The following is a 26,686-nucleotide window of genomic DNA, read 5'->3' on the forward strand; positions in this document are numbered from 1 at the left end:
ATCCAACTTCACAACGGCGCCCAGCACGTGGTCGCATACGCAAGTCGCACTTTGACCAAATCGGAAGGCAACTACACCGTGACGGAAGTCGAGTGTCTCGCTGTCGTCTTTGCTGTGCAAAAGTTTCGACCATATCTACATGGACGTCACTTCAAGATTGTTACAGACCATCACTCGTTGTGTTGGCTTGTTGGCCTCCGCGATCCTTCCGGTCGACTCGCTCGCTGGGCCTTACGCCTCCAAGAATATGACTTTACGGTGGCGTATAAGAGCGGTCGCCACCATGCTGATGCCGACTGTTTGTCTCGTTTCCCTCTGCCAGACACGGCAAGTTGTGAAGAGGACTTCGATGACTGTTTATCTTCTGTCTCTACCGAGTTTCCTAGCCTTGCGACTTTTAAGCAAGAACAACTCAAGGATCGTAGTCTCCAGCCGTTGTTTGATCAAGCCCGTACGTCTGCTCCTGTAACGCCGTTCGTCATATCAGAGGGCGTGCTCTATAAGAAGAACTATTCCGTGGAGGGTGCACGTCTGCTTTTGGTTGTCCCTGCCAGTCTTCGTGGCATTGTCCTGCATGCCATGCATGATGATATTTCTGCTGGACATCAAGGGTTTTCTCGCACGTTACACAGGACGCGGCAACGCTTTTACTGGCCTGGCCTTTACAAGTCAACTCAGCAGTACGTTGCAGGCTATCTGCAGTGTCAGCGCTTTAAGCATCGCACTGCCTCGCCCGCCGGCTTGTTGAAACCGATCAGACCACCTTACTCCCCTTTTGAGAAGATCGGGGTCGACTTGCTTGGACCGCTTCCCAAGTCTACCACGGGCCAACGCTGGATTATAGTTTGCGTCGACTACTTGACTCGCTACGTGGAGACAGCTGCTCTTGTGTCCGCCAAAGCAACAGACGTCTCGTCCTTTTTGCTACACTCGGTGATCCTTCGCCACGGAGCTCCTCGTGTCGTAATCAGCGATCGTGGGCGCCAGTTCATTGCCGATGTCGTGGAAGAACTCCTACGGCTCTGCAATTGTGACTATCGTCATTCGACACCCAATCAACCGCAGACGAATGGCCTGACGGAGCGCATCAACCGCACCCTCACGAACATGTTGTCCATGTATGTAGCGGCCGACCATAAGAACTGGGACACTGTGCTACCGTTTGTAACATACGCTTACAACACCGGAACACACGACGTCACTGGATACTCCCCGTTCTTTCTGCTCTACGCGCGCCTACCACGCACCTTTCTGGACACGATTCTCCCTTTTTCTGACCATCGCGATCCGTCCATTGCGCAGACTCTCTGCCGTGCGGAGGAAGCGCGACGACTAGCTCGCCTCCGAACACTCAGTGCACAAGTTCGCACCAAGAGCCGTTACGGCAGTGGACACATTGCGGTGACGTATGAGCCCGGTGACTACGTTTGGCTGTGGACGCCACTGCGTCGACGGGGCCTCTATCAGAAATTCCTCGCAAAGTACTGCGGCCCTTTTGTTGTTCTGGATCGCCTCAGTGACGTTAACTACACAATCGCCAAAGTCACCCCAGGCAATCGCCGCTCTCGCAAGGTCCAGGTCGTTCACGTCGCCCGTCTTAAACGCTGCAGTCACAACGCTGACTAACTCGCTCGAGGTCGAGCTTCGACTGCCCCGGGCGAAGTGTTACGCCGCGCTGCGGCGCTGGCGCACTGCAGTGCAGCGGAAAGAAGAAGAACACGGTGTGCGCGAGACCGTGGTGGAGCCCGCCTGACGCTGACCGTCCAGTGACGTCCCCGATCCCGACTTGTAAATAAACCCGTTCCCGTCCTCGCAACTTCGTGACAATATGTACAAAAGAGGCTGCCATCTTGAATACCCATACACGCCCGCACTCTCGCGGGCTGCCTATCGCTCCGCTGGAGGGGGCTTCCCAGCGGGCGTAAGCTTCGCTCCGTAAAAACGCTGAGCGGCCCAGCGACGTGCGCATGCGCAGTGGCATCTACGCTCGCCTGCTCCTCTCCGCTGGCCGTAAAAACGCTCAGCTAAAACTGCCTAATGAGCGCGAAAGTACAGTGCAAACGAAAGGAAGATTGCCACAAGTGATAGACGGCGAGGCACGAGAAAATCGTGATACATTGAGGGCGAGGCTAGCTGGGCCGTTTCCACTTTTATTTCTTTGGATTTGGGGGCGAGGGGGGGGGCAGGGTTGATCAGATGTTGGGGTCACGATAGGTATCGTTTGAAGGGCATTTTTTTCTGCTGCACTCGTTTAACTTCCTGTCAAGTCACTCGTGAGGTAGCGTTTTATTGATGTTGAAATGCGCAGATGTACGCGGTGATAGAAATGCCAGGAAATCTTTAGGCTGGCGTCGACCAGTGCTTTTGGGTCTTCTCACCATTCCACGATGGCGAATCGCTCATTAAGAAAACAGACAGCGCTTTTTGCGACACGTGGGCAGTATGTGAACTTGTGGGCACATTCAAGCGTGGTCGACGAGGAATATGCAAAGCAGAGTGATACAATGCGCGCTAGTGATCGGCTGTTGTCTGCATCCCCGTGCTACGGTAATATGAATGCCTGGAAGTCCTGTTGAATATTTGCTTGCGCGACAGAAGCGCGTCGGGCCACCCTTTCTCCTTGCTACCGGTGGCTCGCTTGTCGCAACGTCTTTTCTTCTTCTGCATTGGGTTTCAGCGGCGCCAAACCGTGGAAGGTATCTTGAAGCAGTCTCGGAAATGAACGGTATGAAACTCATCGCGAAGATGGGCATCGTATTCTGGTTTATTAGGGTTTAACGTCCCGAAGCAACTCAGGCTATGAGGGACGCCGTAGTGAAAGGCTCCGGAAATTTCAACCACCTGGGGTTCTAGGAAGTCCGTAGGAACGGTACTCTCACTTGGCTTAATTCGAGCCGAGGATGATGGTGCATACATGGTGAACGTGCATAGCATGGTGAACGTGCATAGCATGGTGAACGTGCATAGCATGGTGAACGTGCATAGCATGGTGAACGTGCATAGCACGCGTGCTAAAGGGCGTGCGATCCATAGTTACCCTTTATGGAAATGGTCTGTAGACAGTCTATAGACTTCTTATAGACTCTATTGCCTTCATGCAGATATGTTTTGTCTATTCATAGTCTATAGACAGCCATCTATTAGAGTGTATGGCCATAAATCTACAGATTTTCTATAGCATTGCCTATAGACTGTTCTCAAGACTTTATAGACAGAAGTCTATAGACAGTCTACAAAAATTTGTGTAAGGGACACCAACATGAGAAGTGTTCAATGATCAGACCAAAACGCGAAAAAAACCCTTCTATGCTTCTGGACAAGGTGAGAGAAGTATCGCTGATGCAACATATGACCTAAGCACAAAGAGTTCACCCATGTTCACTTGATACTTGACAACGCATCTGTGTGAAGTCGTTATCTAACATGGCGGAGATCTACACGAGCAACAGTAGCGAAGCGCATATGTGATTCCTCTTTTTTTTTTGGACGGCAGGTCATTCGAACACACACCGTCATTAGTGAACAATCTGGTGTGGAAGTATTCAAACATGTTCCAAATGAAACGTGTGTTTTTTGAGAAACATTCCACCTGCATCCACAGCATGACTTGAAAACACTTGAGCTGCTGTTTCGCTACGCCATGACGAACGCTTACTTATCGCAGGTCAGATTACTAGCAAGAGAGACCCAAGTCAGGACCCGCTGTCTTCCAACCCAACGGCTACACTGCATGCATGCCGAATTTGTTTGGCATGCGCTGGCGGCTTCATGGCTCCCTTCACAGGTGGAGTGGTTGACTGCACACTACCCTGCACCGGCACCAAATACCGAGCTTGCCAGATCATTCACCACCTCTCAGCGTGGAACCAAGCACTACTCCAGGGCCTCTATGAACTCCGCGAACGACCACGAACACGTCCCGAATTAATGTTAGCGAGCATAGATCCGTGCGCCACAGTTTACGATCTTGAAAAGTTGCTGAGAGTGACCAAGCTCCTTTACTTCCTTATCAAGGAACATCACTGCCTGACAGCGGTTGACGTCGTCATTGGCAGACTCGGGGTGTACGACGCACTCCTCTGCGACGCCCTCCGCGACAACGAGCACATCCGTAGTGTCACCCTTGTGGATTTCACGCACAACCGCGATGCATTCGAGCCTTTTTTCCCGGTGATCTCGTCGTTGAAGAATTTGACGCACTTTCAATACACAACCGATGCAGAGTTCCGCAGGGCACATCTGAGAGCTCTGGAGTCAACTCTGGAGAAAACGAATACGTTGGAGTCGTTGCATATTCCCGGACTCTGGAATTACGACATGGACCCAACGGACCTCCTGACTGCGATTACTGGGTATGCCTCTTTGAGAGAGCTTACACTAAACTACACGTTTCTGGAGACGCCTTCCGAAGACTTTGAGGCATTTTCAGAGTACCTCAAGACTAGCGGCTCCTTGACGACTCTGAGCCTCGACGGTGATTGCGACTTTCGTTGCTCCTGCGGCAAGGCGGTGTTACGGGCGCTATGCGGTAACGAAAGCATCCTCAAACTGAAACTGGACGGAGTTTTCTTCGATAATGAGGCGCTCGACCTCATCGCCAGTTTGCTCGCAAATAACACCGTGCTTCGCGGCTTCTACATTCATCCTGCTTACAAGTGCGTCATCGAAGGGGGTGGTCATTGTGATAGCTGGCTCCCCAGTCTGACAAGAAATGACACTATCGAAGAAATGACGGTGCCGTTTCAGATCTGGAGGCTACCGCAGTGGCCGCAGTTCTTCGAATTGTTATCGACGAAGCAGAACCTCAAAAGCATCAGCATAGCTTATGTCGAAGTGTCAGTGACGGACTTGAAAGAATTGTGCGTGGCAATCTGTCAAAGTGGAGCAGAAGGAAGAGTTACTTTCACCCCTGCATTCGATCTTTCCCTCTACGGTAAGAACTTCAGCCTCATTCATTGCAAGAGCTTCGTCGACATCCAGGCTGATTGTGGAGACAGTGCCCCACAACTTAAGAAACTTACAGCCGAGGTCTCTGCTGTAAGTCACGTGACGTCATTAACCCTGAGCATCTCCCTACATCCGACTGAGAGGGATCCGTTGTCTCCCATCGCCAGCCTAATCGGAGAAACAACCACGCTTAAGACGCTGCGTCTTTTTGTGACTGCAACCGTTAAGCCTGCGGACTACAAAAACGTACGCTGGAAACCCACCATCGAGTCGCTCTCAAGAAACCAGAGCATCTCAAAGCTGCGCATAAACTCGCATATCGTGGAGGCGAAAGACATCGAATATCTGGCCGATGTTATCAGATGCAGTGATAGCATCAGGAGGCTCGGTGTGATTGTTGAAGAGCGGATGTCGGACCTCTTCACGAAGCACTTGTCCACAGGCATTGCCAGCAACTACGCCCTGGTCAGCGTGAAGTTTCTCAATTACTCGGACCCAAACGCGTACGCCGTCCGGGACACGACGCGATGCAACTCCAGTCTGGTGGCACGGGCTTCTCAATTCCAGATGGGAGCTCATCTCGAAAGGTGAGTATGGCTGCTTCAAAGAACGCACACCCGGCGGCCATATCTTTAATTGGCGTGAATTTTGCGTCCCTAATTGCCCCTAGTAAAAATCTTCCCTCGGCTAAACTCCTCGCATATCCACGCTGTAATTTGACGTGTGTGGTTGCACTTGGTGGTCCATTTTGTTGCGAAAGCAACTCTACTGGAGCCCAGCTATCCCAGCAAAATTTCCAAAATTTGTTGGGCCACAGCGCTGAGGCTAACGACGTTTTCGAAATTCTAAGAACGAATAGGAGTAATATTTTGCGGTGGGCTACTCGCCTCTCAATAATTAAGGAGCCAAACGGTAATAGTTACGAATAACTATTCAGTAGTAGTTAAACAGCCTGACAGTTATCACGTGTTAGCTGAATGCTGATGTACTACACAGCTGACATTGCTATGTCGAAAAAAAAGCGTTCTTCTAAATGAAAAAACCTAATTTTAAGAACTGTAAATTCTTAGGTGAAACACGTTGTATGCCGACAGGGAATTTTTTTTTCTGGCAGAGAAGGAACGAACCACGTGCAGTGTCCGCTCAAATTTTCTACTGATAAGTGGTAATGTTACAGCAACTTTTTTTTTCTCGTGGCAATGAGACGTTTTTTTTTCTTTCTAGTTGGATAAAGAATATGTTTAGTGCGGCAAATGTGACAACGCTGGAAGGTTGAAATGCCGGCATGTCTTTCAACTGAACTTCTTAACGTGCACGAGTGTAAGGGACCTACGAAATACAGGGCGCATCGTGTTCCCCTTTTGTTGTTTGTTTCGCTGCAGTGGATTGTTATTGATCTCCCAATGTTACAAGAACTTTGAAATAGTGGTGCGCAGTCAAGTACGGTCATCTCCCTTTTCGTGCGTTGTATTTTGTTTTTAACATTTTCCCCTGATAAGTTTGGATGCTTACTGGACACGGTCTACGCGTCGCCCATTCATGTCGACAGAGGTAATACGTAGATGAAGTTAAAAGCAACGCAAACCAATGTATACGTACTACCCTTTGTGGCTCACAATAATTCGTGCTGGCATGCATCACGACTGTACGTTCCAAGATTGAAGGAGAGGGCTGAGTCGGGCTGGTTGGTTCATGTTAAATAGTACGACGAAACAGCGCTGACGAACGGGACGGAAGAAGAGGCAGACTCATGCGCGGAGAGACTCATGCGCAGACATTCATGCGCAGGCAGACTCATGCGCATGTGTCTCTCTACTTCCGTCCCGTCGGTCAGCGCTGTTTCGTCGTACCAAGATTACTGATTAAGTGTAGATTAACATGCATGGGACACACAAGTATCCCCTCTTTAGGAGACGAGGAAAATGTTTAATCAGTGATGCGCCATTATTATTTTATATCGCTTAGTACGATACCTTCGATTCGTATACATCTACGGCTACCGCAGCGGTGGCTTAGTGATTTGAGCATCCGCCTCGCATGCTGAAAGTGTTGGGTTCGATCTTCACCCAATGAACACTGAACGTCCCCTGGACGTCCTCAAGACGTCCTGAATGTCCCCAGGACATCCAGGGGAGGTTCAGTGCCCATTGGGTCAGCGCTGTCAGCTACCCAGAGCTGATACAATCGGTACAAGCATTGCCTTGGCCTGGTGCTCTGCTTCTTTAGGGTGAAGTGGTTGGTAAATGGGTCGCTGACCCCACCTCGAGTAGACGGAAACACCTTGTGTCATGACGCTCGTTGGACACGGATGCTGTGCGGCTCAAAATTTCAGCTTCATTATTTTTACTTATGCATAAGCAACGGCTGGTAGTGCTTTCGTTCGTCGAATGATTACCTTTGACGCGATAGCGTTAGAGGCCGCATTACCCCGGAAATCCGGCGTCGGCGTTGTCGTCGTGGCGTTGTCGGCATGTCGGTGTTGTGAGCGAACAATCACGAGCCTGGCTCTGGCAGGTGGTGCCCTGAGAGCAACCCAGGAGATGGGTGGGCCACCTAAGTCACGTGACCTTGAGGCGTCATCAAAACCAGCCCACCTGATAGTGAGCCAACTGCTCACCCTGAAATGTACCAGTCAAAATATTGATTGGTCGCTCGGGAGGAGCAAGCTGGGCCTCATAAGGCCCCCCGGAGGGAGCACTTGCCATCGCTCTACAGTGGCGCATCCCTTAACCGCTGCACCATGGCGCAAGGAGGGGTACGAGTACTACTAGGAATCTATAGATGTAAAGTTAAAAATGAGTTCATGTCAATATGGGAATTAACCCATTACACTATCACGTGATACCCTTAGGTATAGCTTGAGTGTCCGCTTCAATTTTTGTTTGCGCTATAATCTCATTGAAAAAGTACAACGTAAGTGGCTGGGCGAGTTGGTTCCGATATTCCTTGACTACAGCGCAACGCACGGGACACGAGGCAGGACACAGTCAGCTGTGTTGTCTCTGCCTGTGTCCTTCCTCGTGTCCCGTTCGTTGCGCTGTAGTCATGGGCTCATCGAAAAACGAATAGGAAACGAGTAATTGGCCCCTCTGAAAAGCTAAATCGCGTCACTTTAGAGACGGGATTTGATAGCCACGACCTGAATTTTTTACGACGCGTAGGTGTTTGCTAAATAAAGTTTCCTCCTGTAGTCTCCTCCCTTTAATCTATCCCCTTTCGTTGTTTCCTGCAGCTATAAATTATGGGGCACTCTGCGTCGCGGCGCGCTTGCTTTCTCCTGTTTCTCTTCTTTTTCCGTCTCTTCCGCCTCCGTTTCTATTCGATCAGGTTCTCGGTGCGCCCACTGCAAGGGGGAATGCCAATATGAAGCAGATGCAGTGCGAGCGTAGCAAAAGTTTGTATTTTAAATATTTTTTTTTATCCGCCGCAAGAAAAAAGGCACTGTCTTATTTCGTCTGCATCGACTCTGGCAGGAAAAAACGTGATACGAAATCGTCACATGGTGTTACGTGACAAGCCTTCAGGAAAGGTCATTTAGAGAATCTCATTTCCTCGCAAGCGCACACCACAACTCAGTCTCTTGTCTCGTCACAAACCATCTGCTGTGTCCGCAGGATAACTGCCGGTGCCATGGAACGCGTCTTCAGACATCGTGCCCTGCTGGAAGAGTTCGCCGAAGTGGAATGCATCTCCGCGGAGAAGGCCGCAGCTGGGCTAAGAGCTGCACTCTGCGCATTCGACGACATGCACTCCTTCATGGTTATGGCGGGCGTCGTTCGCGAGAGTGTCGTGTGCCACGCCCGCCAAGACACGCGTGCGCAGCTCGACGACCTGAACGAGCTTTGCTGGTGGGCGCTCCGGCGCTACCTGTTTTTGGACCACGTGGTCACGAGTGAGTGAGTGAGTGAGTGAGTGAAATACTTTATTGTCCGACAGAAGAGGACGACCTCATCCTACCCTCCGGCTCTCCCTCTCAGTCGAGAGATGAGGGCCAGGAGGGACTGGGGAGGACAGGGTCGCCGTGTCAGATGGTGCTGCTGGTGGTGGTGGTAAAACTTTATTGCCCACAGTAGGACTCGTGAAGGACACTCAGCTAGGCGCCAGGTGCACAGGGCAGCTCCCACGTCGGCACAGAGAGCCCGAAGATCTCCGCCGCTGCGCGGGCCTCCTGGACAGTCCGAAGCTGGTCGTGTAGTGAAGCACTTTTTAGCACTTTGTCCCAATGTTCCTTATTCTTGGAGTAGGCGTCACCCGATGCACAACCGCACAGTATATGGTTCAAGTCTACACGGTCACTGTATGTTCACACACATGTTGTCCGTTGTAGTCTGGGTCGATGTGCTTCATGTGCCAGGGGTTGGGGTATGAATGAGTTCGTTTGGAGGAAGCGTAACGTGACCGACTGGCCGCGGGTTAATTTCTTGTCGGGGAGGGTGCTGGCCTGGATTTTTTGAATCCCGGCGGCCTCTTCAGCCAATAGGACGGCGGGGAGCTGGTGCTCAGGGTCAGGGCTACGCAGCAAGGTCTCCCGGGCGTCTCTACTGCCTATTTTATTCGCCCTGTGTGGGGATTGTGTGCACTCCCAAATAATATGGTCAAGGGTCCCTCTCGCTCCACATTTCTTCCGCCTGCGTGTTTACTGCAATAACTGTGTTTTTATATTATTTTATATTATGACTCTCTTGCATTAGCGAAACGTGGCCGCAATTTTGTCCGTTGTACGTTCTGTAGAGATAAATGTGTGAAAATGTGATTGTGGCAGATAGTGTTGTCATGGGCAAAATGTGGTTGATGAGCTTTAATTAGTGAATAAAAAGCTAGAAACGCGAAAAAATAAGACGTCAAAATAGCTATAGACTTCAATATGGTACATGGACGACGTCAGAACAGCCACAGACGTTGGTATCGTATGTGGGCATTTTGCTTTTGCATTGCTCCATTGCGGGTCGCCGTAGTGATCTCAAAGTTTTTAGTTTTACTCGCATTTTTTTTGTCGTCTCAGTATTTTATTGGGGTACTTATGCGATTCTTATGTGTAATGCGAGAACGTTACTTGTCGACGAGTTATCGAGGACTTGAGACTCGAACGTCTTCGCTGCAGTAGCTCGTTTCGCGCGTTTCATTGTGTTGTCGGGTTCCCGTACTTCATCGGCATTGAGCTGCCGCCTCCGGCCCCACTCTGCAGTCTCGCCTAATGATGTACACGCGACGCGAGGGATTCAACTTCGAACATGAAGACCCCCTACCTCCTCAACCTCACTCTCCGAAAGCTGAAGGACAACTGACGTTGACGGTGAGGTTTCTCGCCTTGTGTAATCTCTAACCGCGTTTACGTGAATACGACACTGGCGCATGCTATTTCCAGCGTATCCCGAGAAAGTGACACTACATGTACGCCATGAAATCAAGCAGGACAGCGGCCTCTCGCCCAGTGTATGCGGCGGAGGTGACCAGCGGCTCCCATCTCGAGAATGGCCTGCATTGTTATCTGACAGAGGGCGTATCGTACAGCCACCCCAGTGAGGAGGGGCGGCCCTAAACCCGGTTGCATTCACTGCGGAAGTCGGCTTGACCTTCGTGGATGGGCAGAATGGCATTCCATTGTGTAAAGATAGTTAGTTAGTTATAGGGGGTTTTATGGCGTATAAGCAACTATGGCTATCATGCGCCAAACACAAGGTTAGATGATGTTATGTCAAGTGTATAGAGGTTACATTATAATAGATTTAAAACATTGGCTTTCTTTAGAAACTTACAAACAAGTGAAAACTCGACAAGTGTTTGCTCACCTAAAAGCAATGCGGGATGAAATGGAATGTGTTCATTGTAAAATACCGTAAAAGGGCCTCCGCGGTGGCCCAGTGGTTATGGTGCTCGGCTGCTGACCCAAAAGACGCGGGTTCGATCCCGGCCGCGGCGGCTGGAATTTCTTTGGAGGAGAAATTCTAGAGGCCCGTGTACTGTGCGATGTCAGTGCACGTTAAAGAACCCCAGGTGGTCGAAATTTCCGGAGCCCTCCACTACGGCGTCTCTCATAGCCTTAGTTGCTTTGGGACGTTAAACCCCATCAACCAAACCAAACCAAAATACACTAAAAAGTTTTTCTAAGTTCTTCGAGATGCGAACAAGAAATTAAAATGTGATTTACTGTGAGCTCCTCACCACACATTTCACACACAGGTTTGTCTTTTTTTTAATAAGAAGTTATGGGTGATGTGTGTGTGACCTATGCGTAACCGACATAAAATTACTTCGATGAAACGCTCTTTATGGCGGCATGATTTCCATTCTTTTAAAATGGGCTTTATGGTATGCAGCTTGTTGTTTCCTTCATTTTCCCAAGAAGCTTGCCACTTGGCTCTTAGTTTGCTATGTACTGACTTCATGTAATCCCTAGGAGGCAAATTCACATGTTTTATTTCCATGGTTCTAGTTTGTGCAGCACACATGTCGGCTCTCTCATTGTCCCTAATGCCAACGTGACTGGGAACCCAGCAGAATTTTATAACATGTTTTTGTGTTGTGACCTTTTTTATATTGTGTATGACGGTTCAAATCAGTGGCTCCGTGGCATTTTTGGAGTTTAATGGTATAAGGACGCTCAGTGAATCTGTATAGATGATGCTGTTTTTGATGTTTGCATTGTGCAAGGAGTAGTGTTTCTCTACGTCAGTGGCGCGTCGCAGTTCCTAGCGTACCCTGCGTAGGCGACACGTCACAGTTTAACATGTGCCACATTGTTATGGAGGAGGAGGAATAAACTTTATTAGGATTTTGTGTCGCCGTTAGCCCACTTTCGCCTCAGGTGGCCTCCATGTAGGGACGACCACGAGGGCCCAGTCTGCGATGTTGGCTTGTTTGGTTTATTGGTTTAACGTCCCGTGGCGTTTAACGTCCCGAAGCAACTCAGGCTGTGAGGGACGCCGTAGTGAAGGACCCCGGAAATTTCGACCACCTGGGGTTCTTTAACGTGCACTGACATCGCACAGCACACGGGCCTCTAGAATTTCGCCTTCATCGAAATTCGACCGCCGCAGCCGGGACCGAACCCGCGTCTTTCGGGTCAGCAGCCGAGCGCCGTAACCACTGAGCGATATTGGCTTGTATACTTGTTTGTCTTCACTGCGTACGATCTTTTCCCAGCTATCAGCTGAGGGATATGGCTGGAGCTTTCTGGGGGGTGGATTTCTCTCTCATCTCCAGAGAATATGGTCATCGTCTGCGGTAAGGTTTTTGTCACAGATATGGCAAATAGGATTAACTTCACCTTTTGTAATTAAGGCCTGAGCATGGTTTGCTTTGTTGTCCGATTGAGGCGGTAATGTATAGCCACGCCAGGGAGAGGGAGGGGCGCCCCTAAATCTGTTTTCGTTCATCCCAGAAGTCGGTTTGCCCATCTCGGAGAGGGAGAGTCGCATTCCGCAGTGCGAGGAGGGTTTCCTTCTCTTGCCTGGGTGGCTGCGGTGTCCCTTCCAGGAGTGGTGACGTTATTCACGTGCCGCGCTTCTGTTTCTGACGACGGCGGGGTTTTCGCTAAACAAGCCAAGTAATGCGAGCTGCTCTCGCACTGAAAACAAATGGACAATCTGTAATTGTTCTTGCCCGCAGTGTAGTTTAAGCAACCACTTGGTATTCATCAATGAAGCAGACATATTTTCCGAATGCGTACTTGTATAAATAAGTACCTGCAGCGCCCAGGGGCATTATAGCAGGGGGGACAACAACAGTAAACATATACCTAAAATGAGCATGTCACAAATATTGAAAATAAACATTAAGGCACATTTTGTCTAAAATAAAACAGTAACGCATCACTGTAATGGCGGTCCGAGAAAAGTTCTGAAAGTGTGGATGCGTACTTGTATAAATAAGTACCTGCAGCGCCCAGGGGCATTATAGCAGGGGGGATAACAACAGTAAACATATACCTAAAATGAGCATGTCACAAATATTGAAAATAAACAATAAGGCACATTTCGTCTAAAAACAGTAACGCATCGCTGTAATGGCGGTCCGAGAAAAGTTCTTAAAGTGTGGAAAGCTTCTAAGACAGATTGGCCGCCAGGAAAGAGTGATAATGTTTAACCGTTTTACATTGTTCTATGCTCTTGGGAAGCCTATTCCAAAGCGAAGAAGTAAGCGGTAAGTGAAGAAGTAAGCGTATAAGCGGTTTTAGTTCTACCAATTAAATATATTGTCCTATTGGTTGCCGCCTTTTGCTTCCTTCTGATAAGTCGTTAAATTCGTGGTCTCGTTGAGTTTTCTTTTGCCGACGCTCTAAAATTATTGCAAAACGGCTGTTAAGCATAGCCTGGGGAGAGATGTGACACTGTGCTGTGTCCACTTTCTGAATGGCAGGTGCCACCAGCGAACTAGCCAGCGCGCCATTAATCATGTGGCTGAGGTTGGATGGACTCGGGACAAGGAAGGATTTATCTGTAGCGCGCGAACTCCCAGCTGAATCGAGATGTAGACAGGTGGGTTCGAAACGTTTTCGTAACAAACACGTACCGCAAATGTGAAATTATTTTTGCTGCGATAGTCACTCAGTAGCTGTGCTGTGAATAAGACATTACCGGTCTGTAATGTTTCTGTGCCCATCGAATACAATGACATTTTTTTTGTACAGAATTAAGGCTGGGAGATGTCGAATCTTCTTGCACCAATGCTGACCATTCATGGCGTCACAAATCTGCCACCATTGTTTGTGTAGAAGCTCTAGAGTACAGATTTAAATACGCTTCTACAATTGCGTTCATCTCTTTTAAGAGTTCTGTTGCGTTTATTCCTTTTTCAGTTGTTTGCAAGCTGAAGGAAGGAAAAACTTTATTTTCGCTAATGCTTATTTCTGCGGTTTGGGGGCATCTTCAGAGACGTCTTGGTTCTGCCCCCAGGAGCCTTCTCTGTCGAAGTCCTCCGCCTCTAATCAGTGGTCGGTTGCCCTCAGTCCAGGGCTCCGCTGGCCACTGGCGCCCGTTGAGCTCGCTGTACCAGACCTCGTTGGTCTTCGCAGCAGTCGCTGGACAGCAGAGTCTCCCACTGCTCCGCAATCGGACCACTGGATTAACGCTACTGCGCCTAAAAAAATTTTTATGCACACTCGTATTCTGTAAACTTCTGATCGCGATAGTACATGAAGTTGTGTCCATCATTGAATGTGCACCATGCATTTTTATGTAAATCTTATGAGGGCCCTTTGCTTCAAGCCCTGCGTATGCTGACTGCCCTCCGCTAAGTTTCTTCGAAGCGCCAGCCTAAGAGGGAAGACGAAAGAAGGGGACACAGTTTTCGCTCTCAGTCCAGCAGTCTGCGGAAGGATAGGCTAAAGGGGCCATAAAATGGTTGCTGGACGTGTAGCAGTTCCATATTCCTGCAAAAATGAGGATTGTACTGAAAATGTTGCAAGAGTTGTAATTTTTTATTAACCCTCATACATTGTTAATATTCTATTTGTTTGTAGCGCAACTGTTTCTGAATACAAAAGTACTACTCAATGTTGTCTATCACAGCTGGTACATTTTCCTAGCATCATTTTGTCTACTCGCTGACAATCCGTGTCACGCACAGATGATGTCTCACTCCGTGGTTTGTCTTCAGTGCTGATATTCCGTGTTGATACTTCTTAATCCATCTAAGCACGTTGTTCTTGTGCACGGTGTTATCCCCGTAAACATTGAGTAACCCTTCAATGGATGTCGGACAGCCTGCACCCTTCGTAACTCCATGAGGAACCGTTGCTTCTCCTTGAGATCCGTTAGCTGCATGCAACGAAAATGATCTCTTAGTTACCTGCAAAAAATCAATGGTTATTATACAAACAGTTATGCTATCAACATGTAGAAGTTGTACCAACTTTTGCATTTATTTAGGTACAACCATCGTAATACAGCACCTTGCAAGTATGGGTACCCTGTATACGCTGTATAACAAAAAACTGCGACGTTTAACTTGTGGGCTGACATCAAAGATTCAGTGCGAAGGTGGTGCCGGTGGCCAGTCTGGTCACGAAGTGTGTACCGTTTCTGCTAGCTTACGTATGTCCCTGATAAACGATTAGATATACTGCCATTAGCTCGTTCTGATAAAAACTAAAAAACTAATAACCGGTTTACACAAAAAAGGCGGCGTTTAACACAAGTGTAACGACATGGGGAACAGAATGACCCCATTGGTGTGATGCCAGATCTGTATGAGGCGTGAAAATGTGTGCACTCTATAAACAGGATTTCACAGTGCAGTGAAGTCATGATGGTGCGGTGAACGTCCATAAAAAAAAAAACTGTCCGTTCCTTGCAGTTGGAAATTATGGCACGACAGGCAGTGGTTATTTAAGTCTTAACCACTCGTAGCATAAACTACGAAACAAAAGACAGAAATCATTACCTCCGCATTATGCTAGCAATCGCATTCAAACGCCACTATGAAAACATTGTTGGCACCGCTAAAATTTATCTTGCCGATTCGCAACAATTAGTATTTGGTTCATTTCGTGCATAGTCAAAATTCTGTGAAAGAACAAATCTAAGGCTTGTGACCAACGTGATGGCCCAAAGACACTGAACAAGTTTACATCCAACTAATGCTTTTTATTTTACTTGCACCATTTCTAACAATATCAAAAGGTGTGAGCTCACTCAGATTAACGCAAAACATTTGGAGCAGCATGTGCTGGCTGCTGTGAACATGCTGACGTCAAACTATGCATTGAAACTCCCTATGGTAATAAGTAAACGGCATGAAAACCGTATAATAAGTTTTCGGTATAAGTGGTTCGGTAGAAACGTTATAATAACCGGAAAACAACCGTTACTGGCATAACGTAGTGTACATATATTCATGTCAGTGAAGCCTCTTTTGTCTCCAAGGGACTACTTATTGCCAGCAGTTTTCATTGCACTGGAGTAGCGGCCGCCTTCTGGACAGTGCCATTACTTTTGCGTGACACATGACGCTATCATCCCGCACTGGACGGTACAGAATTGTCACAGAGTTGCATTGTATAGTCAGGAATCCTATCTGTTCTTTTCCAGCGAGAATTCGGCTGCGAAGACATGTGACTATTGCAGTCCCCTATTTATGGTTTATGGTTTACAGGGGTGTAACGTCCCAAAGCGGCTCAGGCTATGAGGGACGCCATAGTGAAGGGCTCTGGAAATATCGATTACCTGGGGTTCTTTCACGTGCACTGACATCGCACAGTACATGGACCTCTAGAATTCCGCCTCCATAGTCTCCTGCTACCGACATGTTATGCACCACGTGCCGGTGGCAGTAAAGCAAAATAAAATCACAGGTCACATAGCAGATCATAGCACAGTTAGCTGTTCTAATCGGAACGGAGCATGATTTCATAGTGGATGCTCATTGTCATCTTGATGTGCCCAAGGGACAGAAGGAATTACTCAGAATTCGCTCTGAAAGCAAAGGTCATGTGTCCCTCATGTGAAAGAGTTATTGCAAAATGCTCTTCTTGTTCCAGCTTCTACTTCGCTGGAAGTTGTTATGCGGCCTATAGGAGGTACGCAATCAAGCCACAGTGGTCGCCATTTCGGCATAGATGAAACACAGCGAATGGCTACGGTGCATGTCTAATAGGCTTATCTCCGACTCCTCCGGCCTGCATCGCTGAACCAGCGCATTCGACGCCAAAATGGCGCCCGTGACCTTATGTGAATACCTCTTACACGCCGCTCCCAAGCTGTTGCTGTTTGCTGGTTTTAGCTACAGGCACTTGTTTTGCGTTAGATCTTAACGTCGCCCTCAGTTTTGGGGTATTGGAAGTGCAATGAGCATACCAACAGACTCTTAAACCAAAATGCATTAATTCTACATAAAATACACTGGGTGTCTGAGTTTTAGGGATAAGCGAGTAAGATTACTAGAAATATAAAACAGTTTCACAGTTTCACTCCCTTTGTCGTAGCATTTACTATTTCTGCATTTCTAAGATTCTATTACATTTTTACCAGTATTTTACATGAGCTAGCTTTTAAGAATGAAGAAATTGGGCAAACTGGACCACTGCGCTGCAATAAAATACCATGGTAAGAAGGACATGTCGCCATCTTAAACTCATGACATTACATGACAGTTCCCTTGCGCACATTTAAAAACAATGGGTGCAAGATCTAAAGTGCGGCAGGGAGAGCTTAGAAGATGAGTCGAAGCCAGGGAGACTATTGACAGGCACCACCAACGAAGGTGCTCGACCCTCTTGGATGCGGCAACGCACGCTCGGCAATTGTCTACGCGCCATGTAGCAGAATGGCTGGTAATTATACAGAAGAGAGCATACTATGCTATATCCAGGAATATTAGCTTCTTAAAAATTTCTGCTTGATAGGTTCCACGTCCCGTCACTCGTGAGCACCAATCTGCTTACTCGATTATTTATCATGGGCGAATATCGCTTCATCTCTGTACCATTGGCTAGAGAAAGAGCATCAAGTTTTGTGGGATGGCAAGGATATGTTGCTCACTGAGTGTCATGCGAAAGGTTAAAACATTGCCGGATTTTATTACTGCGAACTTCTGAAGCGTCTAAAATAATGCGAGAAAGGAAACCAGGAACGCTGACCAGGGGAGTCTTGTACAATCAGGACATTGTACCATCAGGACAAGTGCCTGGTAGTTCCAGCTTGTTCCTCACTCGTGTGATCTGCCAGATGTTTCCCCCTCCTAATCTTTTTCCAAACATGAAATATTTCTTGCTGGACACAGGTTTGCCGCTAAAAATTAGGATAGCAGCTGGAGAGTTTCGGTGAAAAGGTTTTTCAGCACCGCTGTATTTCGGAAAAGCTGGAAGCGGTTTTATTGTCTGGAGACAATAAAACCTTTATCACTACACTTTATTACTTTATCTTTTATCACTACAAAAGGCATTCACTGATCACTTCAGGAAAGTGTCACGCCAGAAATACATGCATCCATGGCATGAGGCCGCTAATGAGTGTTGTACTCATTCGAAACGGACTGCGTCTGCAACATAATCAACAATAAAAATAACCAAGGAGACCCGGTACCTTATACACCACAGGGAGGCTAGCTGGAAGGAAGCTTAGCAGGAAACGATGCGTGTTCGATATGTTTAGCCTTATACAGCGTTAACACTTCGCTGAGACCAAATAGAATAGTTGTTACATTCACATCAATGCCTGAATATATCTTGTTTCCCTGTCGCACGTTACTGCCCACAATGAGAGACGGACACTGGAAAGGTGGGCCTTGATGTCTAAAACGTTTCAACAGTACACTGCTTCAACGCAGTCTTCTGCCGCGCTTATTCTTGGAAAGAGAATTTTAGTTTTTCCGACTGTGCGGTTGTGGAGGAAGCACAATGAAGAACGACAAGCTCACTGAAAAGAAATTTAATGTTGAATCCTCTCACTCTAATGTTTTTCTGAAAATGTTGTAGTCCAGAAATCATTCGATGGCGACCATCACACATAACGTGCTCTTTATCACAGACGGTGTCTGCAGGTGCTTGTTTGGATTTCAAGCCTGTGAGTATGTGGCCAGTTTATGTGAAGTTACAAAACATTAACAAAGGTCATAAGCCTTTCGAATCACACATCACTCCTGCGCTTAGCGCGAATACTGGTGAAGTACATGTATTGCATGTGCAGCCAATCATTCTGCTCCAGCAGTTCGCCCTTCAGCTTATGCCCAGGGTGGATAGAGAACAGCAGTTCTGAGTTTCCGAATAATAACGGGAAAGCCAACCTAGAAAAACTTTGATAGCTTGCAGCTCCTTCACACACTGTTTCATTATCACACCTTGCTACAAAGAGAGCGCTACGAGAGCAGAAGGTGCTTGGTGGAGCCACGTGTTCTTCCTTCCATATAAATGGAATCACAACGGAACTGTACCGCGTGAACAGAAGCGGGTCTTACTTGAATATTTGGTGGAACAAGCATGCAGCAAATTCTGGAAGGGGTGGCATGTCGGGGTTCATCATGTTCCCACAACGCATCGCTGGAAGTAAAAAAAAGGAAGGAAAACACCATATTTGAGTTGGTTCCAAGTGTGCTAAAAGGGAACTCGTGTTGCTGATTTTGTGGAATTCAGCATCAGTGCAGGGTCTCAAGTGGCTGGTTTGAAAACAGGTGATATGCTTTTTTTGTGGCTTATGGGATTGCTTCTCGCTTCATATTTTGTACACTTTCTCGCCCCTGATATGTCTGATGACTGCCTAAATCAATTGTATCAAACTAACCCTTAAAAAACATTACAACCTCACCAGAGTAGTCTTACCCCGAATCTGACTTATTACAAATGGCTGCTGACAGGAGCCAGAGGCTTTGTATCCCATCAAAGCAACTGAAGCCATGCGATGTCTGGATATAGGAAAAGCTGACTTGTCGAAAGGGAACAAATGTGTTGCGTTCAGCTCCATAGCATGTAAGCAGCTAAAGCTGTCATGCGTCAAGAGGTAAATATGCCTGGCAGAAAAGAAGAACATGTTTTAGTTTAAAAAAAGATGGGCTTCTTTTAGGAATTATGTTTTTTCTTCCGGATCGACAACTTTTTTTTGCGAGAAAAAAGGAGAGGGTCTTCCTAACGAAGGTCTGTTTTTTTGAAAATGGTGCCCCGAATAGGATAAGGCAGTTGATCCCTGCGCAAGGAGGAAGACTTAAATCGCATTCGCAACCCATTCAGAAGATTTGAATGATGCCCGAAATAGCTTTGCTTTGAATGTGCCAAGAGCTGCACGTTCAGTGGTGACATCACACTGTTTAACTCATAGATGTAGAGTGCGCGAAGAGCTCTGTGCCAAAACAAGTGCCCACAAAACCCAAGAACTGTGTCTGTTACTGTAATAATGATGTTTTCTTTATGAGCACTCTAAATGCAATGCAGTATATTACAGCAATAAACGCCGTGACAATAGCATTTGTTATCCTTTATTTTTGGTCCTAAGTCAAAACACATCCAATGACTTGTTCAACAGCCCCGGTTTTCGTTTGAGGTTGAAAGTCAAGACTTCTGAAAGAACATGTGCTTTTCAGTCGACGGTTGCGAAGACTAAAAAGCACATACGCCACCAAATGATTAAGAATGACTCCCCAGTGGAAATTATTCAGTGCAATGGAGCGAATGCGTGAGCAGACAGTCGTAATGAACCGATAAACAGTACAAGCATGAAGTTTGCAACGTAGCACATCTTCCCAGGCAGTAATCAAAGCAGCACCAGGTAATCGTCCCAATATTGGAAACATATTGGCGAATACCGGTCTCACAAAGGACCACAGTAAAACCATCCCTTTGCAATATTGGGCCCCTTTCCTGTGCTGCGTGGGAGTACCATCACATATTATTTAAGGCAACAGCAGTGAACTCATCCACGAACTTCAGACCAGTGCGCTGAAGGACAGGTTCGTCAAAATAGGCATCCTACCAAAGAAAGAGAAGGTTCTAGGTTATGCTACAGACTAGCGCCTGAAATATCCTTACAGGACGCGAGAAACATTTTTCAGTTGAAGTCCTCAAAAATAAGCCTACAAAAGTTAGGAACAACAGGCGAAACGCTCGGTGCCATTTGCTATTATTTGCAGTGTATTACCTTTTTTGTAAATAATTAATGCTCGTTCTGTTTGCTACGCTGTACAAAAATGTTCTGCATGAAATTCACATCTCCAAGTTGGATCGCATTTGCCAAGCATCAAAGTGCCCACAGTGACAACATAGTCTCATCGAGCGGCTTAGCCAGTTGGGTAGTTACCATCTCTACTCGACTCGATGTGATGTAGGGTGAGTCCGATGCACTTATGTATTTGATTATTTCCAGCTAGTATGTCTTGCATTATGGGCGTTTTGCAATTCGTTAACAGTTCTCTCTTCCTTCACACCAGCAGGCGCTGTTGCATAATTATAAAATGTTTTTACATTTTTTTTCTGGGCACTAGCAATCGCCGACTCAATAGAAATAGAAATGAACTCACCCATGAATTTCAGGGCAAGGCGCTGAAATTTCAGGTCCTGTTCAGAAATCGCCCTCTGCCCAGGTACCACACCCAAGGAAATGCCAGTCCTGTAAAAATGGCAAAAAATAGGAGCTGCAACGTAATAAGTCATTGCTACAACTTCCGGTCCTACCATTTCTATGAGTCGTCAGTTGTAGAGGAGTAGGGCGGATGGGTGCTACCAGAACAGCACAAAGTGGAAATACTCTTATCACTCATCTACTTCTCGAGCATACCTCCCCCAATTTTGACACTAGTCTCAGTCGACGCATACTGTTTGGAAAATCACGCTCCATAAGTGGTGCCTCCAAATTCAAAGGCACCCTGGATACATGAAACTACAGTGCCATTACTTGACAGCGCACTCACCCTGCAGAAGTTTAACTGTTAATTATTTGTCTCTCTCGGGTATCCCTAATCGGCTCGTTTCGTGCAGGAGAGCAATTCACATGGTTAGCTATGCTTTTTAGTTCGCACCAGAAAATCTGAAAACTTCAATGAGACTGTCAAAACCGGCCGATCCCTAGCAAATTGCATGACTTAACACTGCATTCGAAATTTAGCGTTAAGCAAGGATAGCAGGATAATTACAAAGATTGCAGTTTTTTTTATCTCCCGGAAGCATGTTTGAACGCCATTTGCAGTGTTTGCAATCATAAATCGGCAAGGTGGTCAGCGTCTAAACAGGCAACAAGGAATCAATGTCGTTACCTTCTCAGTACAGACGAACCTTAGACGCTTCCCATGTCGAACACAGGGCATGATTTGAAAACTAAAAAAAAAGCATTCGCCGCTTTGTTTTTATATCCTGAAGCAGGCTACTTAGAAAATGGGACCCATAACCCTGTCCCCTTAAGCAGCATTCCCTCACCAGGGTTCCTGTCCAGCAGAGAGTCACAACGGCTGGGAGTTGACACGTCACAATTCCAGAGACTTCGCTGGGAATCTGCTGCAGGCGCCTGGAAGGACAACGCCATCTTTGGTACGAAAGTATGTTCAGAGCTTTAACGAGACGAAGTGGAGCCAATGCGATCGGGTGCTGAGCGACCACCTTGCGGTCATGATGGAAACTAAAGGGGAAAGGTTCCAAGTGCAAAGATACACGACACCGCCACGAGAAATATGCACGTCAATGATCATGGACAGATGACGTGTGTTTACCTCTACGTTTTGACAACTGAACTTACGCAGTGCTAAAAACAATAACGTGTGCACACAGCCTTGTTAAAAGGCCTCACGACAACGCTGATCCTATTGGTTCGTCTGAAGTAGGTTCTCTGTACGTTCTACATGCGGCCATGACATTGGAATCATTCACTTTCATACACTCCGATAACATACCTCAGGAAATGTGACTATGACGAATTCCTCTACGGCGCCAAAGCTGAGGTCTGCATATTTGCAACCGGAAATGCAAAGCCGTCGTTTCGTTACACTGCCACCTGTATGCGAAGTAAAAATTCAGGGGGCGCTTTGTTCTCCTAAAGCGCGGAGAGGCGAAAGCCTTAAGCGAGGTGTTACTGCTAGTATCAATGATGTGTGGTTACGATGTTAGGCTTCGGCTCTGTGTGTGGAACGCAATAGCGTCTTGCAACGCTACCAGGGAGTCCACAGAACGCCATCGCCCGTGGCCATTCGGCTCTACGTCTTGCTTGTCGGTAAATTAGTTTTTTGAGGAAAGGAAATTTATCTGTCTTGCATATCTCGGTGGACACGTGAACCTCGCCTTAGGGGAAGAGAGGAAGATGGGAGTGAACGAAGACACCCTATTCACTAGTTCGTTCATTCCAAACCATCGTGCTGGCACGGCGGAGTGGTTACCGTGCTCGTCTCGCACTCCGGAGACCTTGTTTCGATTCCCGAACTCAACCAAATTTCTTCTCGGTTTTATTTATTTATTTGGTTTGACTACAAAGCTTAATCAGGATAATTGGTTAATTAAGCAATGAACTAAACTCAGTCCCACTTAGTTGGAGCACCACTATACGATCCCTTTAATTGGTTTCATGGTTCCTAGCCAAAGTACAATTGGCCCCGTTTGAAATTCGAGCACTGTGACGTCACGACCACTTCGACCAATTGAAAAGCGCGACATTTCTGTCGACAACTCCTGCTTACAACGATGACGCATTAAAGGCTTCCGCCTTAAAACTTTGAAGACCCCTCGCCAGTCTTCATATCTGACATGAGTGGAGGTGACAGATGTACTGCAGTATCACGGGATTGCATTAAAACAGCGACGTGATCCGCAGCTCTAGCGGGTACCAATAAAGCGGCATGGTGCGTAACTGCTCGTCCTGAGAGAATATATTTTTGAGTTGTTTAATCGCTCTTTTGTGCTAAACCTGTGCGCATAGAGCATGCACACGAAGTCGTGCTCTCTCGCCAGTAGGCCGCTTTGATAAAGCGGCCCAGCCACGGGCGCGTAGACGCCTACGCTATGATATTCCCTTCCAGTTCATAAAACTGCCTGTCTGAGTGTAATAAAGCAAAAACGGTTGACTTACTTATGAAGTTGATTCAGGCTCTGGAAGCCCCCGGTATCCAGGTACCACGTCCGAAGGAAGGCCAGCTCTGCGATGACACCAGGAGAAAGTGTTAGAGCGTAAACTGGTGATTACATGCTATTATTGATGATCTCCCAGGTTTAATTAAACGAGCGTTTCAGTCAAAGGCTGCACACATACTCCTGGGGTACCACAGCAGGGGCGCTATGCTGGAAGGCCCGAGTTTGCTGAAACTCGGAATCTTCCCGAGCTCTGGCGACGCCCTCAGATGAGTGAACTAATGGTAGCAAGACAAAATCCCACCCTCGTCACCCCTCAAACTTCATTGGGTTATCTGGATATATTCCGTGCTTTATCATCACATCGGCGCCACCTCATCGGCTTCTTGGGCGGTCTACAAAAAACGGGTCACGTGAGCCAACCGCCGGTGCACTTTTCATTTGTGTGTCGCTCCACCAAATGCACTGACTGTGCAATTAGACAAACGAGGTTTGTTGAATTTTATAATGCACTTAATACACCTTTATAAGCATTTTATAGTGTGCAAGATTTGGATGTAAAGCACTTTGCATTATTAAATTTTGCTTTGTACCGCGAGGGAACGCTACCAACGCCCGTCATCAGCTGACCGCCAATGGCGATGAGGTACATGTGCAACGCTCTGAAGGCTACGGAAGTAGTCCGCAAAAAAGAATAAAGAGAGGTGTATCACTCCGCGCTGTTCTGTGGCCGTGTGGTCTAACGCGTCGCTCCGGAGGGCCGACAGGCAATGGATGCGCGTGGGTTCAAATCCCGCAAGGTGAAACTCTTATCTCACATTTTTTTTCTTCGCAAGTTGAATTTCGCGTGACTTGAATGAGAAAACTCATTTTGTTCAGTATCGCTTGAATATTATGCCGTGTTCTGAAATGAACTGCATGCATCTGTTCATTTCATGCATACCGCGTTAATGTGAGCTGTCCGAAATTCGTTGTCAATGAGCTCGCACCGGCTTTTGGTCAGCAGTGGCGGTTATCTTCCCGATTCTGCAGCATTGTGACTATACTTTTTAGATGCAAGTGAGAGGTTTGTGCGAAAGATGACATTCATTCGTCGGATTTAATTAATTAGCACAGTGGTGAGTGCTCTTCAGTGGCCCGATTAACAAGTGGCCATCTGCAACTTTCGATTTCGCCGTTGCCGAGGAGCCCACTTTTTTTTTTGTGGGCCTCTCTTAAGGTACCTGGCATGTTATGAATTGTTCTATGGAACCGGTTAGCGGCTGATCCAGTCTTCGCCAAAAGAGTCTGGGACCGACTTTGGCACTGTGCTGTAGAGTAGCCCAAAGGACTTGGCGAGAACAATTATTTTTTACTCATTGCAATGTTCAATGCATAATGTGCCTTCCTCGTGAAATAGTTGGCCTTCACCATGTCAGGGCTGGACTTCGAAGGGATCTTTGCGCCAATGTACGTCCCGTGGACGCATCCCACGAACGTCTGTGATGCCGCCGCGCAGAAGGAAACGCTCCTCAACATACGCACGCTCGGCCGCAGTCGTGGGCAAAGCGAGCCACCGCTTCTGCACAGCCGCGTCGATAAGCGCGTCGGAGACGTCCCTCACACAGCGGCTCACAGTGCTTTATTGGCGTCCAATAAAGCGGTCTGCGCCGACGCTCCCCTGGAAGCTCCCGGTCGCGAAGAACTGGAGGGCGCAGAGGACTTGCTCTTCGACCGAAAGCGAATGAAGCCCGGTACGCACTCTCCGCAGGCATGGGTCGTCGCCTAACTATTTACTCAACCATAGCACCGATGTTTTGGAGAGGCGAAAATATCGCTGGAATTCGTCGTCGGCCATGGCAGTAAACGGGTCCAGCCGGCCGTACTGACATTTGCCCTACGAGGAAGCGATTACCCAGGCTGCTGCTACTGCCGCCATGACAGTCCCGAGATGAATTCGGGGCACTTCACCGTTCACGAGTTTAGCTCCGAGTTCACCTGTCAATCAAAACCATTGGTCACGCCCCCGGCGTGCCGTACATAAATTATAGGCGTACGCGCTATGGGTGGGCCACTCCCAAAATCCCGGCCGGCTACAGGTATGCTGCGTGGCTGTGCTGATTGCTGACCGACATCGACGATGTTGACCATCGAAATATAACAGGCAAAACGGACGTCATCGCTGATAAATCTAAGCACCTCTGCGAAGGACACGCAACGTGGCGAAAGCCGCCGATTTCTTCGCTCGCATACCAAGATTGCACAACACTATAGCCTGTTGCAACCACGTAAGACACAGCACAACGCTGAAGGCGCGTCACACCTGCTTGCAAGGCGTCAAACACGGAGCACTACGACGAACCGGTGCTTGGAGCTCGTCTTACTCCAACAACATCGCATCACAGGTGTTTGGCTTGGCCGTCCTTTCATCGGTGATAAAGCTCAGGATCAATGTGTCAAACACATCCGGGAAAGACAAACGGTCGCTGCTCCAGACCCAGTGCAATAAAGAGTTTGTAATTTCCAGCACGCAAGCACTGCGTACTTGACAACCGTAACACCTTTCTCTGTTATAAGTCCGATTCCATTATTACAAACAGGATCCCTCACCTGCCCGAATGATATTAATGCGATGTCCCTGCGGTATACAACGGCGATCGACGTTAGTGACCAAACCAGTCCGCAAAACCTAGAAGTGCGCGACGTTAACAAATACTACGCAGATAAGCGCGCCACCCCCTTCACAGCTTTTAGTCAGCGTCTGATGACATAGGATGAGTTGTGTCGCTGGGTAGCACGCTCTTCGCATCCGCAGTGCACTAAAGAGGCGTCACACACAACAGGCATACGTAATGAATCATTGAATACAGCCAAACAGCATTTTTTTTTCACACCGCATCACAGCCGCTCGCACGGCTAATTTCTACCGCTGAGATTCGCCAAGAGCGTACTAAACGCAATGGTTGGCCATAGCGGGGTGCGGCAGCGGCCGTAGCAGCGGAGAGCTCCACCTGAGGTCACTGCAGAGAGCAGCAGTGACGCGGGGGTGCAGTGAAGTTCATTTGTTTGCTTTTGTTTATTATGCAAGCCAGAAGATGCATGACTGTTATATTTTGATATACGACACAATAAAATATATTAACGCAATGGCCGAAAAATAAGAACGATTCAGCGTGTAGTAGTTGCCCAGTCTTTCCAGTCGAAGGCAGCGCTACCGGCGGCGTGTCAGCGCAGGAGCTCTCTCGTTTTCGACACGGTGGGCTGCCGCTCTAGTTCGTATGCAAGCCACGC

At 47.7% G+C, this 26,686-nt stretch overlaps 1 long non-coding RNA gene across 2 annotated transcripts; it reads right to left on the bottom strand.

The window, feature by feature from the left end:
- Positions 1-14,401: 14,401 nt before the first annotated feature.
- LOC149347581 (uncharacterized) lies at positions 14,402-21,927 on the bottom strand. 2 transcript variants are annotated; one of them, XR_016292151.1, is made up of 4 exons: positions 21,782-21,927; positions 20,890-20,978; positions 18,841-18,922; positions 14,402-14,705 (listed from the first exon to the last, which is right to left on the bottom strand). It is a non-coding gene; the product is annotated as an uncharacterized LOC149347581 (long non-coding RNA). The 2 variants fall into 2 exon arrangements; XR_016292152.1 differs by lacking the exons at positions 14,402-14,705; positions 18,841-18,922 and having other exon boundaries at positions 20,765-20,978.
- Positions 21,928-26,686: the final 4,759 nt, after the last annotated feature.

This window comes from Amblyomma mixtum, chromosome 4 (genome assembly GCF_055824585.1).
Source record: "Amblyomma mixtum isolate Tamu chromosome 4, ASM5582458v1, whole genome shotgun sequence".
Classification (NCBI taxonomy): Eukaryota; Metazoa; Arthropoda; class Arachnida; order Ixodida; family Ixodidae; genus Amblyomma; species Amblyomma mixtum.